General features: G+C 34.1%; 1 long non-coding RNA gene across 1 annotated transcript in view; it reads right to left on the reverse strand.

Annotated features, from left to right (window-relative positions):
• Positions 1 to 12558: 12558 nt before the first annotated feature.
• Positions 12559 to 18286, reverse strand: part of LOC137652087 (uncharacterized) — a 36444-nt gene continuing 30716 nt past the window's right edge. Inside the window, exon 3 of the long non-coding RNA XR_011046176.1 lies at positions 12559 to 12836. This is a non-coding gene — a long non-coding RNA (uncharacterized lncRNA). The remainder of the gene's footprint in view (positions 12837 to 18286) is intronic.

Below are 18286 nucleotides of genomic sequence, written 5' to 3' on the forward strand. Positions count from 1 at the left end.
TTTTAATTTCTTGGGTCAGGTAAACCTTAGCATAAAGTGTTTCTGTTTAGCTAAAGGGGGGGGGGGAACAGTTTGGAATGTTATGGTTGTGCCGATAAAAGGGAATCTGTTATTAGGTATTAAATAGATGGGATATAAACTAGATGCATTACAATGGCCACTCCAGTCTAAGGAAACTTCTTTAATTTCCATGTACTTTAAATAACATTCCTCTCTCTCTCTCTCTCTCTCTCTCTCTCTCTCTCTCTCTCTCTCTCTCTCTCTCTCTCTCTCTCTCTCTCGGTGCTACATGAATATATCTTGAAGAATTATATGCTAATAGTTAAAAGTAATGGGAGATTTTGTACATATTTTCCAATAAGGTTGAATTATGAAGTTCTCTTTTATTTTAACTTGATACTTACCTACAATTTCAGAGCTCCCACTCCCCATCCTTGATCCTTCCTTATCCCAAATTTGGAAATGTTATAAAAAAAAACAAAGATACTCGCCTCTTATGGCTGATGTGTCTCCCACTGCCCCCCTCCTCTTTTAGCATCAGTATTTGCCATTCTATTCCTCACCACAAAATGGGCTAAAAAGTTCATGAGGTAGATCCTGATCTTAACTAGAGTAATCACTTGTTCTTTTAGACTGTTATTTTATACCCCATGTGCAGAATTTGTTCGTTCTTTCATTGGTGTCTTGAGAGCTGTAACTCAATGTGTTTGAATGAATATATTGTACTTGTCAAAGGCCAACAGCCTGTACTGGTAAATATTTTGGATTTTAGTCTGCTTAATGATCCAGCTGTCTTGTCAGGGCAGGATTTATCCTGACAGCTAAAGTCATAGAAATTATGGCTGTGTTATGCCATTATTAAATTACTCAAAAGCCTCAAATTTATTAAGTTTGTAATTGTTTATCAGGTTTTAAAATTTGGTATAAACGATCTCATTTACATCTAATATTTCAGAATGTTTAAGAAACTTGCATTGTAGGAGGTTATAATGTCAAATGTACAGGTTTTGGTACTATTATTTTCATTTCTTGAAAAGTTGCATACACTTTTATCAATGACAAAAAGTGTCAAATTTGTTATGAACTGTGTAATTTAAGTAGTGCAAAGTCTATCTAATGTAAAAGGATTGTAATTCAATGTGCTCCAGACATGATTATGCTCTTTCTGAAATTAATGTCTAGTTAATGGTAATTTTATTATTTTTTACATTGAAAAACTAGATTTCAAGTATAATTGAATAATAAAGATTAATAATAAGTTTACTTAACGTAAGTTTTTCAAGGAATTTGGTAAGAGGTAAGAGAGTCATTTTAAAGTCTTGCATTTCAGAGTTTTCTGTTATGGCGAGATAGCTGGGCTCTGTGAAAAGGTGCACAGCTCGGTTCATAAATTCCACTTCGTTTCTTGGCTCGTGTCATTTGTGCCCTTGACATAAAGAAGGGATAAATAACACTTTAATCATTTTACACGAATTGTGTAATAGGTTCTTGAATATCGTGTCGTTGATGTGAAAGTTATCCAGGTGTGTGTATGTTATTTAAAGAATAGGTATGTAAATCGTTGACAAAGAATCTCATTTTTAGGGTGAAGTTAATTGGATTTATGGCAAAAAAAATATTTCCTTACATTGGTCAAGGTATGAAAGTTCTATTCCCATAAAATTGCCTTCTTTGCCTGTCCTAATAACCTGTGTTTTGCAATACTGATGTGCATAAATAGCCCCATCTTCAAACAGTATCCCTCCTTGAGGAAAATCCATAACATTGTAAGAAACATATTCTACACCACCAAAATTCACAGTGCTTGGAATATCGTATTCAAAAGTTCATTATTGCCCTAAATATAGATAATTTATAATCCTCTTCCCTTCTGTTTTTAATCCCTGAGCTATCTTTATGGTTAGATAACTTGACCGTATAGAAATCTTAATATTATTAGAGTATACACTGGATCGTGGGTAGGTCCATACCCGACATTTTTTAGCCTACTTAACTTTTGTTAGATTGCCTAGCCTTTTGGCCAGTTTTTATTTTATTCGTTATAATATCGGTATCAATTTATTCTATTTGAAACTTGCGTGAACTTTGATTAGAATTAACGATTAAAATACTTCACACGGATATTTCTCAAATAACAAATGTTGATGACCAATTTACAAATAGTTATATCAAGAATATGCATAATGTAAAATGTTACAGTACAATTACAAATTTTGTTTTTCGATACCCATTAAGATTTTAATCATGCCAAACAACGAAGTATCAGCTACTGACTTTGTTAGCTATTATTTCTGTCCCTACTGTACACCATTCGAGAATACCATTGGTTTAGTTGTTTGCCCTTAATGTATCATCAAAGGCCACTCGGGCTAGAATAGTTTGCGTATTAAATTGAGAATCATAAGATTAGACTTAAATTGACCGATGGAGCTGCAAAAGTAGTTAAAATAAAATATGGGAAATTTGATATTGCAAAGCCTAGCTACCTTAGTGTTAATTTTTTTCCACAACGCAATAATGTAGGTTTCTCTCTCTATCTCTCTCTCTCTCTCTCTCTCTCTCTCTCTCTCTCTCTCTCTCTCAAAAAAAAAAAAAAAAAAAAAAAAAAACCAGAAGAGGGTAGAGCCATCAGTGCACCTCACAGGAGTCTCTGTAGGAGTTACCTAACGGCCTTGGTAACGTTCCTTCGTGTCCTATTCGCATTTTCTTTATAGACTTCGACTTTACCTGCTTTTCTACTTTTATTTTTCATTCTTCCATCTTGCCATCCTAGCTCGTGTAAGTTTTACTTCAAATTGTACTTATATGGGTTTCCCCTGGTTGCACTTGAATGCTGAATGATCTCACGGACCCAAACGCTGGGCTATATTCCTAAATTCAATCTAATCTCCCTCTTAGATAATTGCTAATCACAGGATTACCCTACCTGCACTTACACTTTCCTTCTGACCCTACCCGCACTTACACTTTCCTTCTGACCTTACTTGCAGTTACACTTTCCTTCTGACCCTACCTGCAGTTACACTTTCCTTCTGACCCTACTTGCAGTTACACTTTCCTTCTGACCTTACTTGCAGTTACACTTTCCTTCTGACCCTACCTGCAGTTACACTTTCCTTCTGACCCCACCTGCACTTACACTTTCCTTCTGACCTTACCTGCTGTTTTACTTTCCTTCTGACCCTACCTGCACTTACACTTTCCTTCTGACCCTACCCACAGTTACACTTTCCTTCTGACCCTACTTGCAGTTCCACTTTCCTTCTGACCCTACCTGCACTTAACTTTCCTTCTGACCCTACTTGCAGTTACACTTTCCTTCTGACCCTACCCCCACTTACACTTTCCTTCTGACCCTACCCGCACTTACACTTTCCTTCTGACCCTACCTGCAGTTACACTTTCCTTATGACCCTACTTGCAGTTACACTTTTCTTCTGACCCTACTTGCAGTTACACTTTCCTTCTGACCCTACCTGCAGTTACACTTTCCTTCTGACCTTAATTGCAGTTACACTTTCCTTCTGTCCCTACCTGCAGTTACACTTTCCTTCTGACCTTACCTGGTGTTGTACATTCCTTCTGACCCTACCTCCACTTACACTTTCCTTCTGACCCTACCCACAGTTACACTTTCCTTCTGACCCTACCTGCAGTTACACTTTCCTTCTGACCTTACCTGCATGTACACTTTCTATCTGACCCTACCTCCACTTACACTTTAATTCTGACCCTAACTGGACTTATACTTTCCTTATGACCCTACCTGAACTTACACGTTCCTTCTGACCCTTCCTGAACTTATACGTTCCTTCTGACCCTTCCTGAACTTACACTTTCCTTATGACGCTACCTGAACGTACACTTTCCTTCTGACCCTACCTGCACTTACACTTTAATTCTGACCCTATCTGTTCTTTCACTTTCCTTATGACCCTACGTGCACTTACACTTTCCTTCTGACCCCACCTGTACTTACACTTTCCTTCTGACCCCACCTGCACTTACACTTTCCTTCTGACCCTACCTGTACTTACACTTTAATTCTGACCCTACCTGGGCTTTCACTTTCCTTATAATCCTACCTGAACTTACACTTTCCTTCTGACCCCACCTGCTCTTACACTTTCCTTCTGACCTCACCTGCACTTACACTTTCCTTCTGACCCCACCTGCACTTAACTTTCCTTCTGACCCTACCTGTACTTACACTTCAATTCTGACCCTACCTGGGCTTTCACTTTCCTTCTGACCCCACCTGCACTTACTCTTTCCTTCTGACCCCACCTGCACTTACACTTTCCTTCTGACCCTACCTGCACTTACACTTTCCTTCTGACCTTACCTGCACTTACACTTTAATTCTGACCTTACCTGAACTGGCCCGTAACGAGTTAATTTGATTTTAAGCCACTTTGCCTCTCTAAGATGGTTGTTCATCGCACATCAGTATAGCAAAGGGATTAAAACCTATTAAATTTTTATCCTTTATATCAGTGTCTTATTTAATTGTGATGAAAATTTTTAGATGATGAATGTTGGAACTGTGTGTTTTGTGTTAGGAATTCCACAGCAAGGAATGAGGGATTGTTGTGCTAGTAGTGAATGATTGGTGTGAGGTTCTCGTGAAGAATTTAGGTTGTTGTTTTGCCAATTTACCTTCATTAGATCGTGCTAGACTGAAAGGAATAATTACAACTTTATCATGTACATTTAGGGTTTTTTTTTTTTCTTTTTTTTTTTTTTTTTAGCTTAGTTTATGAATACATTTTATTTAACTATATGAATAGGTGAAAAAATGTCCTCAGTCCATTATGCAAGTACAACACGCAGTCAGTGAGCTGATTATCTAGCTTGAAACTTTTCTCAAAAAAAGAAAGAAAAAAAAAAAAACTTTCGAAGTGTTGAGTCCTCTCTTCGATATAGTAGAGTATGAAAAAAAAAAAGGCGTTTTTCAAGCTTTTGAAATAGTTCGTCTTAATAATGTATTTAGAGTAAGATAATCACTTGAAGTTTTGGTATATGCCTAAATGTTATAAATTTTCTGAGATAACTATGCGTTTAATTAAAAAGTTTCGTTTTTTTTTTTATTATTGGAAAAATAATTCTTTAAAGATTATTTTTTTTTTTTTTTTAGAGTATCGGTGTATTTATTGTTTGATGAGAATAATGAGATAAATATTTCAGTCGTGATAAATTGACCGATAAATAAATAATAGATTATAATTTGTATATTTGCTCAGAGAAATTTGAATTTGGCACTTCTTCGTTTATTAATATATATTTTCCTAACAATAATTAACTTATATAGAAGCTTTAATTATTGACCCTGTGTATATTACGAAAACGATTTAATTTTCATACTGAATTAAAACGCATAATGAATTCATTGTTATCAAATGCTTTATGTTTGTTAAATGCTGGGTATTATAGAAAATTAAGTAACGAATAATCGAAATTCATTGCCTTACATTTAAAGGTATTTAGGAGCTCAGACGTTCATATTCCGAACATTAATAAAATCATATCTGTTCTAAATCTGTTTATCTTGTTAAATATCGTACCTGTCAAAGGTGATCTCTGTCTGTCTCTTGTGTCTGAGCTAATTTTGATAACTTTAATAAGTTATTTTGAACTTCATTCGAGGCTGGGTTACTCTAAAGTCTGTTAAGTACAAAAATCCAGACAGTATCAAATGATTTTCATTACTAAAATCGCTTGCATAATCATTTTGACCGTAACTAGTTAAACATTAAGTTACACAGGACCTGCGTTTAATATGCAATAGATAATAATGATTCTTTTTAAGATTTTTACCATCCACAAGAGAAATAAACTTGTTGGATTTTATTTTTTTTTTATCTTTTATCAAAAAGTTAAATTACATCTTCTTTACAATCACAATATTTACAGTATAATTACATTCAATTGAATTTTTCTATAAATAAGGATTGATTTCGTTTGATTATTGGCTGAGGATATTCTGTAATAAGGGAATATATGCTCATGATAGTATAGCAAGGGATTATGAGCAAAGGAAAGTATAGAAAGAGATCGTAAGAGGAGTGTATTGTAAATAATTATATGATGATGATAGTAAATTATAATCTGGCTTATATGCCGATAATAGTATACTGTAGTAAGGGATCATAGACTGAAGATGGTATGTTAAAGAACTATAAGCTGAGGATAATATCTTGTGGGAGTGATTTTGTTTAATTTCAATGTTATGTAAGCTAGACCTACTCATTTCCAGGAGTATTGTACATTTTTCGAGTATTGGTTGTAGGCCTAAGTTATATAAATTTTTAATTAAAACATTGTACCTCCAACAATAGGTAAATTTTCAATTAGAATCATGTTTCGTAAAATTGTCAATCTGCATGTAAAAATAGTATTTTCGTAGTTATCTTTTTCTATATATAGTTTTATAAAATCAAAATTTTGCTGTTTAGAATAGTGTCATTAGTTTTAGAAAGTGTTTCAGGTTAAACTCGCTTTCCAGCGTTGCTTTTTCTAAGGTTTTTATTTGAGAACTTTATTGCACAGCTAAGGTGATTAGGTGTCCACGAGTAAGATGAATGCGTACTTCGGTCCGATCTGACTGTCTGCTGGGAGAGGCAGCAAGGATGGTCAGGGCAGTAGTCTTGCTCGTGTCTTCTCTTTTATTCGACTCAATCATGTGTATGAAATGGGGCGAGACTGGGAGGCATCTTGGCATTTGTGAATCTTGTCTGCTTTTGACCGAGCTTCAGGTGTCTGTAGTAATGGATCGCTCTGAAATTGCAACAAAGGCTCAAGAATGATTCTCTTACTTCTTTTAGATTTTTATTTTGTCTTCCATTCTAGAAATATCAAAAAATTTTGTTTCTTGTCTGGGTAAAATTTCATGTTTCATTAGATAATCAACGTAACAATAATTGGTGGAATCTGCCTTATAAGCTTAGTAATGTAAATAATTATATAACTGTTTTAACGTTTAACTTCAGGAGAGCTGTAAACTATTCTTGAACTATTTAAATTACAATCCCGATATCAATGTTTGTAAAATTATCAATAAAAAAGAGAAAAAAAAAGAAGGAAAAGGAAAGCATTCAAGGGCCTAGTAACATTGCTTCCTTAGAAGAAAACTTTGCTTAAGTGTCCGGTTACTAGGTGGGAAAGGGGATTGCCTTGGTGGGCTTTCCTTTATCCTTCTTTTTTTTACTAATAATTTTATCATTCTATTAGAGGAAGCACTACTTACGTTATACACAATCATGCTGTGTGTAACCTCAAATGCTGAGCTTCAAACGCATCAACAGTAACGTGTTCTAAAGAAAGAAAACGAATACTGACAAGGTAATCAAAGAAAACGGTACCTTCTGTCATTCCGCGCACCATGTTCGATGAAGAGTGACTCCTCTAAAAGCCATTCTTGTTCGAACTGCGAGCGTAATGCATGACAAACGTTAAGTTTTCTTTGGAAATAGTGTGTTTAAAGCTTTCAGAAAATGTGGTTTACATGAATCTGATACTTATATATGTCATTGATTTCATAGTGTTTGTGTTTCCATCATATAACTAAACTGATTACACTGAAACCTGTCTTATGTTTGACATTCAATTTTCTACAATAAAAGTCTTAACTTATTTGTTTTTCTTCTGCCATATTGTGTTTATTGGAAGTCCATAAAATTTAGACACTTGTGTATCTAAAATCTTAATTTAATAGCTTCAAGATTAAATAAGAGGCTTTTGAGGAATATCAATTAATGGAAATAAGGCCTTTATTATTATAACTTTAGTCAGGAAAAAGCCTACTTGGCAGAAGGGTTGGATTAATATGTGGACTTTGGTCCTAAATAAACCGCACCCAGTTTCGGCCATCTTGACTTTCAATATTTCACAAAATACTGGTACTGCTGCTCTCATCCCCAATGGGGGTTGGTGGTTGAACGAACTTTGTACGTGGGGGATAACAGTCTAAACGGTTAAGTGGCTAGGTGAGAGAGAGGACTATTTCATGAGCCTTTTGCCCCATTTTTCGTGGGGAAGATGGCATTTTGCTGGTACTAGAAGGGGAAGGGGGGCGATTGGGGAGAACACTCTGTCATATGAGGTTTATTTCTTAAATTTTGTTTTTCTATTCCGTTTTCTTTTCATTTTCATTCCGTTTTCTTCTTTTCCTCTTCATAACGTTTTCTATTTTAATGTACAAGGTGGACTAAATTAAACATTGTAATACCTTTTATATGCATTTTATTTACGATTTCTCCAAATATAACAATGTTTGACTATGCAAAAAATATATTACGAGTTTAATTTACATGATATACTAAAATTTAATTACTACGAAGGTCTCTTACATATAACATGCAAAATTTTCAAGATACATATTAAACAGCACAAATACCAAGAGTTAAGATTTCAAATACATAGTTGTAAATATAGGCGCTACTCTATAAGCATTGTCATGACGAAAACACTTAAAATACAATAGAGATAATTTATGGTACAAAAAAGTATATACTTGTCATACCACCAATATAGCAATATGGGCATTACTCGCTACTTCAGTCGTACTCTAGTCTCACTATCAGATATGGAAATTCTAATTCGTAATACTAATTACTTGAAAAGCCATTTAGAATCAACTTTGTTCATAACAGGAATAACACTTTACTGGGGCAATCGTAGGATTTAGCAAGTGGGGTGGGGTCGTTTACTTAATGTTTCACCATAATTGTAAATTCTAGACGTTAGCTTATTTTCCAAATTGTAACGGATGGATAAAGTCTTACATAAACTCTACACTGAAAACCCTGCTGGGTAAAAAAAAAAAGGTCTTATTCGACCTATACAGACAAGCAAACTCTGTCCATTATGGCATTTAGTATCAATATTAAAAAGATTGCGAGTATGCAAATTTAGTTTTTAAAAATAAGACTTACATTTCTATCTCAAGTTTGAGAATTAATGAACTTGTGTTTCATTTCAGTCATGGGTGAATAAGTTGATTCTTATTAGCTGTTCAGATATCTCATTACTCAATATTATGAATAAATCCTTCTAGCTCTATAATGAACCTAGGATATGATGATAGTAGTCCGCAATGTCCATAATAATAAACAACAACAAATGCAGTGATTTCTTGTCCACTGTAGGGCTAAGGCTTCAAATATGTCCTTTTCATGTCTGTAGTTTGGCCATTACAAATTGGTGATGATGGGAGAGTTTACTTAGATTGCTCACAGCAAACCATCCTAGTATGGGTGACCCTGACTAGCACAGCTTTTCTGGCCATGGCGATAATATACATAAACCATTTTACCATGTTAAGCTAACCCCACTCAGAGGGAATTTTTAGCCCTTGATGTTCAAATACTGGATCATCTACCTTTACTCATTGAATATAAGTACACATACTATTACCTATGGTAAGTCACTTTTTGCCATACATTATCATTCAGGATCATTGCCTTTGAATCTTCAAAGTATTTTTGCCCATAATTGACATTAATTTACAACCAAATATTTGAAGTAATCAATATAACCAATGTACATTTAATTTTTAAACAAAAATCTCATGTCCAAGTTATAAGAATTAATAATTGTATCTAATAATGTCGTAAATGACAAAACAGTTTTTTATTCTATATAAAAAGAAACATTGTAAGCATTTGGAATCTGGTTAATTGTCATTTATAATCCATATCCTATTTATATGGTTATTATTTTAGATATGCAAAGTAAATCTACATATAAAACTACTTTTGTTAGGTTTAAAAGATATAACCCACATTTCTATTGCAATTAAAAATCTCAACCAGAATGCTAGCCTCTAAATCTGTAAATGTTATTACTTTAAAAGTACTAACATATAAAATTCATACTACACAATGTTACACAAAGGAATCTTTTTGGCAATTTTGTTTAACCTCCCTATATTATTATTACAAGCTAAGCCATAACCCTACTTGGAAAAGCAAGATGGAATACGCCCAAGGGCACCAACAGGAAAAAAAGTAATTATTTCTCCCTTTGTCCTAAATAATTGATCACGACCTTATCATTTTATTCCTCCAAAGAAATGACTTGGTACAATTCCCCCTCCTGAATTCCTTTAAATTTAACATACGTATCAGGAACTAGATGTGTCTGAGCTCTCTCTTCACATATTAACCTTAACTTTTATTATGTATAATTCCTCCTTTAAGCCTTTCAGGAATATTCTAAGTTTTACATTAAAACCTGTCTTAGAACATCCAGATTTTATATATATATATATATATATATATATATATATATATATATATATATATATATATATATATATATATATATATATATTATATATATATAATATTGAAACTACTCCTTTAAGCCTTTCATAAATAAATAACGTTTTTACATTAAAACCTTTCTTAGAACATTCACTTTAAAAAAAATGTTTCATGAATATTGATTTAAAACCATTTTACTATTGGTTTCCTTAGCTTTCAAGATGATCAAGCAAAAGTAATGCTTCCATGGAACTCATTAAATTACCATTCCTTTCATCAGACCTAATTTGAATTTGATTTGTAAAATGCTCCAAATATACAACTATTATTACCTACATAGACTACATTGTACACTAGCAAGGGCAAGTTGATAACATTATCTGTATTACTGTTTTTAGAATGATTTATTGTTAACTTATTCTCATTATTTATTTATTTCCTTATTTCCTTTCCTCATTGGCCTATTTTTCCCTATTGGAGTCCTTGGGCTTATAGCATCTTGCTTTTCCAACCAGTATCCAAAGCTTAAAATCAGTGTAAAAGAGACTTTACCCTTTTAATTACAATTGTGTCCTAATATTTTGAGAAAAAAAAAAATCTACTACAAACAAGCATTTGGATTGTTATCCGTGCCCAGAATAGTTAAAATATTATTTTGGGAAAATTATCAATTTAGCAAAAAACACTAAAACATGCCTGATATGAAGTTTTAATATTAAACTAAACACCTGAGACAAAACAGTTTAAAAAAAAATTTAAACACTTTGAAAGGCATATTTTTTATTATGAATATAACCTTGATTTCAAGATATATATGAGAGAGAGAGAGAGAGAGAGAGAGAGAGAGAGAGAGAGAGAGAGAGAGAGAGAGAGAGAGAGAGAGAGAGAGAGAAAAAAAATAACTTTCTGATGCTTAAATATGAGATTAGAGGCCTTACACACAATGATTCCCTTCACAAATATTCAGAATTATTGTATTCATGACTTTTCTTGCTTCCAGTTACATAAGATAAATGGATTTGTTGTTTGCAAAATATGTTGAACTATTTGATAAGTAAAATGGAAAATCTTTAACTGAATATGAAAGAAATATTCTAGTACTGGGGTGTTACACAAAATTTTTATTCAAACAGATTATGCCATTATTGTAAGAGAAGTAAATTTGACTTATTTTAAAACATGTAAGTCAAGAGCACTGGCAAGATGTGGTTAATTAAAGAGCCAGACTTTTATATCCAAAAGGTACTATCTTAAGTATATCTGCTTATACCTTGTTACAAAAACATTGGCATAGATATGACATTGTGTAAAAAGAATATTTAATGACAGTTGCTAATAATCAGATGACAGTACCGAAAGACAGATAATATGGTTTATACAGACAAAGATGAAAGGATATTCATTGAGTTGAAATAGTTAATTGTAGGTTATATTCACATGGAATTAAGGTACTTTAATATACTGATTGTATAAGGAATTTGAATCAACTAGCAAAAATATAATTAATATAAATTTTCCGTCACTCATATTTTTAGAGAACTTGTTTACAGTACAGTACTTTACAAAACTCTACAGCAGATGTTAAGAGGTCCAGAGGAAATTGACATTTGATTTAACAGCTAGTTATTGAAAATTTAAATCACGAACAACAAATTTCTAAGGACGAAACTCTTCCTTGTTTATATTGGTCTTAATTGGTTTTAATACTCAATTTCCTTCTTTTTTCAAAAGCATCTTCATACATAAAATACAATATATTCAAGACCCAAAATTATTCTGGCTGATTATTTCAAAGGTTATATAAATACATCAACATTCGATAAATTCATATTCTCTAACTATTTTTTAGGTAACTGAACAAGTAATTGCACTATATTGATATCAAATAATAATTAGGAGACTGCAATCAAGTTTTAATTAGAAATCAAAGCAACTCACTAATGTTGATCAGGACCTAATTTTCAAGCTGAAATTTGGGTGCTTAGAATTTACTAGCACAAAATATCGTGTTTTTTAATGCAAAGTTGCATAGGATTAGAAACTAGCTATAATTATTTGATTGTGCACAGACTGTGTACAGATTAAGAGCAAATAAAATACTTATTACTAGACTAAGTAATAGCAAACAGTTTCAACAATCAAATTCCAATGCTTCAAGGAATAGAGACTTGGATAAACTTGAAATATGGTAATATCTTAATTGTAAAAAAAAATATATTACCCAAAAACTATATTTTTTCTTAATCTTTAGTTACTGATGGCTATAGAACCTAATGGATATATATAACTCTGATCAATTGAACATCTCCAGATATTTGTATCACTGTAATGAATGCTATATCTAATAAGGGTAATTTACTACTACAGAAAACACTTTGATAGTAGAGACTATTCCGCAGTCCGTTTGATATCAGGAATCAATAAAATTATCCGATTATCTTGTCTTCCTCGGATACACAATGGATGTTTTCCTGTAGTAAATACAAGATTTTTCGCTACTAATATTCCTCTTGATGTCAATGGGAATGTGCACATTTGCATTTCTAATTTCCTGGGTTTGATGATTCTAGTCTGAAAAAATAAAGGATATTAATTGTGGGCCTACAGATATGGGTCTTATTCAAATATTTTATTGTACATTTCAATACCAAGACTATACTTTTAGTAGTATAACTCTCTACGATAAACTATAAATATGAAATATTCTAATGTATTTAATATAAAATACAGGTAGAAGAAATAATAAACTAGACATGTTCATGGCATTTACAATAGCAAATATCACAAGTAAAATTAGATCTCGTAAAGCGAAAAAGTATTACTGCCTGAATGCTAACAAGGAAATGCTGCAGTACAACAATGGAATGTCTGGCCTGAGGTAATCCACTGACTAACGAGTCTTTTAATTTTCAAGGGAGAACAATAAACCAGAATTCCCTGAATAAAACATTCTACCTCATACCCCCAGGATAACTGGTCAAATACATACGATACTCATAAAATGTTCATAAAAAAAGGTTTGTTTAAATTCTGGGCAAAAAAAGGGGTTTATTGACATGGTAAGTTTCCGGTGCAAATTTTTACTTAGTAGGAAAGAGTTCAGTACTGTGCAAAGGAATAATTGGTGTGGTGTTTTTACTATTTAAAAAAAAAAAAGACTAATAACTTCCTGGATATATGAAACAAATGTATCATTCTCCTAACTGAAATGGCACACACAATTTTCAATTGATATTGTATGGATCCTGCAGAAACTAATTCAAGCTATCCTATCACATTGATTAATGTACTCAAGTGGTTTTGCTGGTTAACACACTCACACTCTCTCTAGATTTCTCTCTAGATTAGTTCATTGACAAGCTTATTCAATGCTATTGTTTTTGACTTCCTGGGTTATGTCATTCATGGACTACATGAACCAAATATTAAACTGACAACCTGGTCTGACCGGAATCATGTCTTTTACGATAATAAACATACGTACAATGTCGTTTTCCAATGATTAAACAATGTTACCTCAAATCAATGAAAAATCAGTCCACCCTTATCTATCAATTGTGTAATCCTGCCTTTATCCAACACTGTCTGGCCTATCCTATCTTTGTCTTTTGACTGGCCTATTATCTAAATGAATTATTAATCTCATCTTTCATCAACTAACAAATTAATAATTGTTTTTACTATTAGTATTAACATCACCGAATCTCTAGCGAGAGTTTTCATGGAATTGCAGGATCACAGGATTTAGTGCCCCTTTGCATGAATTCAAGCATCAAGTTATATATTATATTTAACAATCTAATGAAAACTATGACTTAGGTTAAGCCATCTATCCAATAACTCTAGGAATGCTAAAAAATGCAACAAAATTAGAAAGTACTTTTTATTTTTCTTAACTATATAAACCTGAGTTCTTTATATAGGAGGATATAACAGCACAAGCTGGTGCCTAGCCGTAAAAGTAACACCATTCCAGGATCTCTCACTCCTTCTGTAAGGGATGAAGATTCATAGTGCCCCCTCCCTCAAAGAAAAGGAAAGTAATTCATTCTTGCCCTGCTAATCACCTTTGCTGGGAGGAGAGGAAGATGGATCAAGGCATGGTTTCTTGGATTTAAGTTCATCTAAGCATGGTTTCTTGGATTCAAGTTCATCAAGGCATGATTTCTTGGATTCAAGTTCCTCTAAGCATGGTTTCTTGGATTCAAGTTCATCTAAGCATGGTTTCTTGGATTTAAGTTCATCAAGGCATGGTTACTTGGATTCAAGTTCATCAAGGCATGGTTTCTTGGATTTAAGTTCATCAAGGCATGGTTACTTGGATTCAAGTTCATCAAGGCATGGTTTCTTGGATTCAAGTTCATCAAGGCATGGTTTCTTGGATTCAAGTTCATCAAGGCATGGTTTCTTGGATTCAAGTTCATCAAGGCATGGTTACTTGGATTCAAGTTCATCAAGGCATGGTTACTTGGATTCAAGTTCATCAAGGCATGGTTACTTGGATTCAAGTTCATCAAGGCATGGTTACTTGGATTCAAGTTCATCAAGGCATGGTTACTTGGATTCAAGTTCATCAAGGCATGGTTTCTTGGATTCAAGTTCATCAAGGCATGGTTTCTTGGATTCAAGTTCATCAAGGCATGGTTACTTGGATTCAAGTTCCACGCTGTAAACTGCTGAAGCAAGAGATGGCAATCATATTCTATCCTTCAGAATGGCTAGCATCACAGGAAAATATATGCCATTTTCCTACTCACTTTGCCAAAAATCACCTGAGTTCGAGCAGATCCAATTGAATGACCTGATAACTTTTGGAAACACTCAAAGCAACTTTAGGTCTTGGGAGGTAAAGACTCGACTACCCTGGCTCTTCAGGAGGGTAATCATAATTCTCTTGAAGAGCCCAGGATTGGGGACTAAGCAACATCATTATTCCAGAAATTGGGGGGCTTCCACAATAAAGAAAGAGATAAGTAGCTCACCCAGATACTATTAAACCTGTGACTGCTAGAGTGATCAGGGTCTAAATATCTTCTATCGACTGGTGAGTTGTTAGAGAAACGGCAAGAAAGGCATAATTCTTGGAAGGCATCTTCAACTTTAATCCAAAAGGCTTTATGTCATACGGCATGGCAAACAGAAGTAATGGTGAAAAACTAAGCCTTTTCTGTCACACAGTGATTTAAAGATAGCCTAAATACATACAATGAAAGTAAAGATTTAGTGTGTTTGCTCAATCAATACTCTTGCTTGAGAGAACCCTGCGCAGCAGTTATCAGGTCTTCTACTCATAAGAGCACTTGTTTGAAAAGTGTTTGAAAACAGGGCCCCTTTGTGAATTTAGGAATGGCTGGAAGCATTTATTGGCATACATCACTACCAAATGCATTAGGAAAACTAATAAAGAAGTTCTGCAAGCATTCCTGGTAGGTTGAGACAGGAGTAATCCTTCCTCCTATCACATCCTCTGGACGGGAGGGAATTCAGTCAAGCATCTCATCCATTCTCCGCAAAACGGAGCTTGTCATGCAACTACTAAGGTGGTATTATTATTATTATTATTATTATTACTAGCTTAGCTACACCCTAGTTGGAAAAGCAAGGGCTCCAGCAGGGAAAACTAGTCCAGTGAGGAAAGGAAATAAGGAAATAAACTACAAGTAATGAAAATTAAAATTAAATATTTTAAAAACATTAACAACATTAAAACAGGTATTTGATATAGAAACTAAAAAAGGACTTATGCATGCCTGTTCAACATAAAAACATTTGCTGCGAGTTTGAAGTTTTGAAGTTCTACAAGCTGGATGGAACTGTCCGGGAAGATCTGAATGTAAAGGATGGTCAGAATTATAAAAATTCTTATGCAACATGCATAATGAACTAATATAACAGCGGTGCCAGAGATTAATATCTAGATCAGGAATGAGAAATTTAATAGACCGTAAGTTCCTGTCCAACAAATTAAGATGAGAATCAGCAGCTGAAGACCATACTGGAGAACAATACTCAAAACAAGGTAAAATGAAAGAATTAAAACACTTCTTCAGAATTGATTGATCACCAAAAATCTTGAAAGACTTCCTCAAAAGCCAATTTTTTGTGCAATTGAAGAAGACAGACCTAATGTGTTTCTCAAAAGTAAATTTGCTGTTGAGAATCACTCTTAAAATTTCAAAAGATTTATACAAAGTTAAAGAAACATTATCAATGCTCAGATCCGGATGTTAAGGAGCCACAGTCATTGACCTACTTACAATCATACTTTCGAGTCTTGTTAGAATTCAACTTCACACCACATAATTTCCACCACGCACCAATTCTAGCTAGATATCTATTAAGGGAGTCAGCAACCCCAGATCTACATTCAGGAGAAGGAATTGATGCAAAGTGTAGCATCATCTGCATATGCAACAAGCTTGTTTTCTAGACCAAATCATATGTCATGTGTATATAGTATGAAAAGTAATGGACTAAGAACACCACCCTGAGGAACACCAGATATCACATTCCTATACTCACTATGGTGCCCATCAACAACAAAACATTGTGATATATCACTTAAAAATTCAATAATGATCCTAAGAAACGACCCACCCAGTCCCAACTCTTTGAGTTTGAAAACAAGGGGCTCATGATTACCATGGTCAAAGGCAGCACTAAAATCAAGGCCAATCATACGAACTTCCTGACCACAATCAAGGGATTTCTGTACAGCATTGGAGATTGTAAGAAGGGCATCACATGCTCCAAGGCCTTTACGAAAATCAAATTGCAAACTAGTGAATAGATGATTACCTTCAGCAAACCTATTAAGACGTTTTGTCAAAAGACGTTCAAAAACTTTAGATAACGAGGGAGTTATGGATATTGGGCGGTAATCAGTTGGACTTGAGCTACCACAAACTCATTTACATAGAGGAGTAACATTACCAATTCTCCCACAAGTGTTATAAGCTCCTCTTCCTGGTAATTTGTGCAAAATAACAGATAACTTTGGAGCTAAGAAATCTGCAGTCTTTATAAAAAAAAAAAAACAAAGGAAAAATACCATTTGGGTCTAAACCTCGAAAAGCATCAAGGTCCATCAAGTGTATTAATTTCACGAGATAAAAAATCTCAACTAGTTAGGGTAGTTTAGCCACGGGAAAACAGGAATGAGAAAGTCCGAGTTTCTCATTACTCTGCTTGCTGTCAAACATCATCTGCCAAAAGGGTTGCCTTTTCCTTTGAACAGTGACAGAGCCATCTGGTTTAAGTAAAGGAGGAACTGTTGCATCTACACCAAAGAGAAGAGATTTAAGGGTAGTCCACCACTTATGCTCCTGGGTTGTACCAGAAAGGGTTTCTTTCATGGTTAAATTGTTTTCTTTTTCAGTTGAAGCATAAACTCTCTGAGCAAAAGCTCTAAGCTGAGTATAGTTATTCCAGGTCAAATCTGATCTGTTTCCATTCCAAAGATGATAGGCCCCCTGCTTTTCCAAATAAGCACATCTACTATCATCATTGAACCATGGTTTGTCCTTAACTCGGTACCTTAGTACACGAGAAGGGATACGCCTATCAATTATGTTGACTAGATTGACATTCAAAGGGATTACAGAATCAACACTACTATACAATTGTGACCAAATCAAGCCCAAAAGATCATGCAAAATTCCATTCCAGTCTGCTTGCGAATTCATATAAATCTTACATGAGTAAGATACATCAGGGTCAGGCTGCTAAGTCTTCACTACTAATGAAATCAATGCATAATTAGATGTCCCAACTGGAAAACCAACCTTACTTGTTATAATGCCAGGGGAGTCAGTGTATACGAGGTCCAAGCAGTTACCCGACCTGTGAGTAGCTCACTTATGATTTGCTCACAGCCTGATTCAAAGACAAAGTCTAAAGCTCTTAAGCCATGGCGATCAGGAGAAACAAAATCTAACCACTCCTTATGGTGAGCATTGAAATCACCAATAAAGACAAAGAAACCTTTCGATCATCATCTCGTATCTTAGCCATAATGGTAA

The sequence above is a fragment of the Palaemon carinicauda genome, chromosome 13 (genome assembly GCF_036898095.1).
Source record: "Palaemon carinicauda isolate YSFRI2023 chromosome 13, ASM3689809v2, whole genome shotgun sequence".
In the NCBI taxonomy this organism is placed as follows: Eukaryota; Metazoa; Arthropoda; class Malacostraca; order Decapoda; family Palaemonidae; genus Palaemon; species Palaemon carinicauda.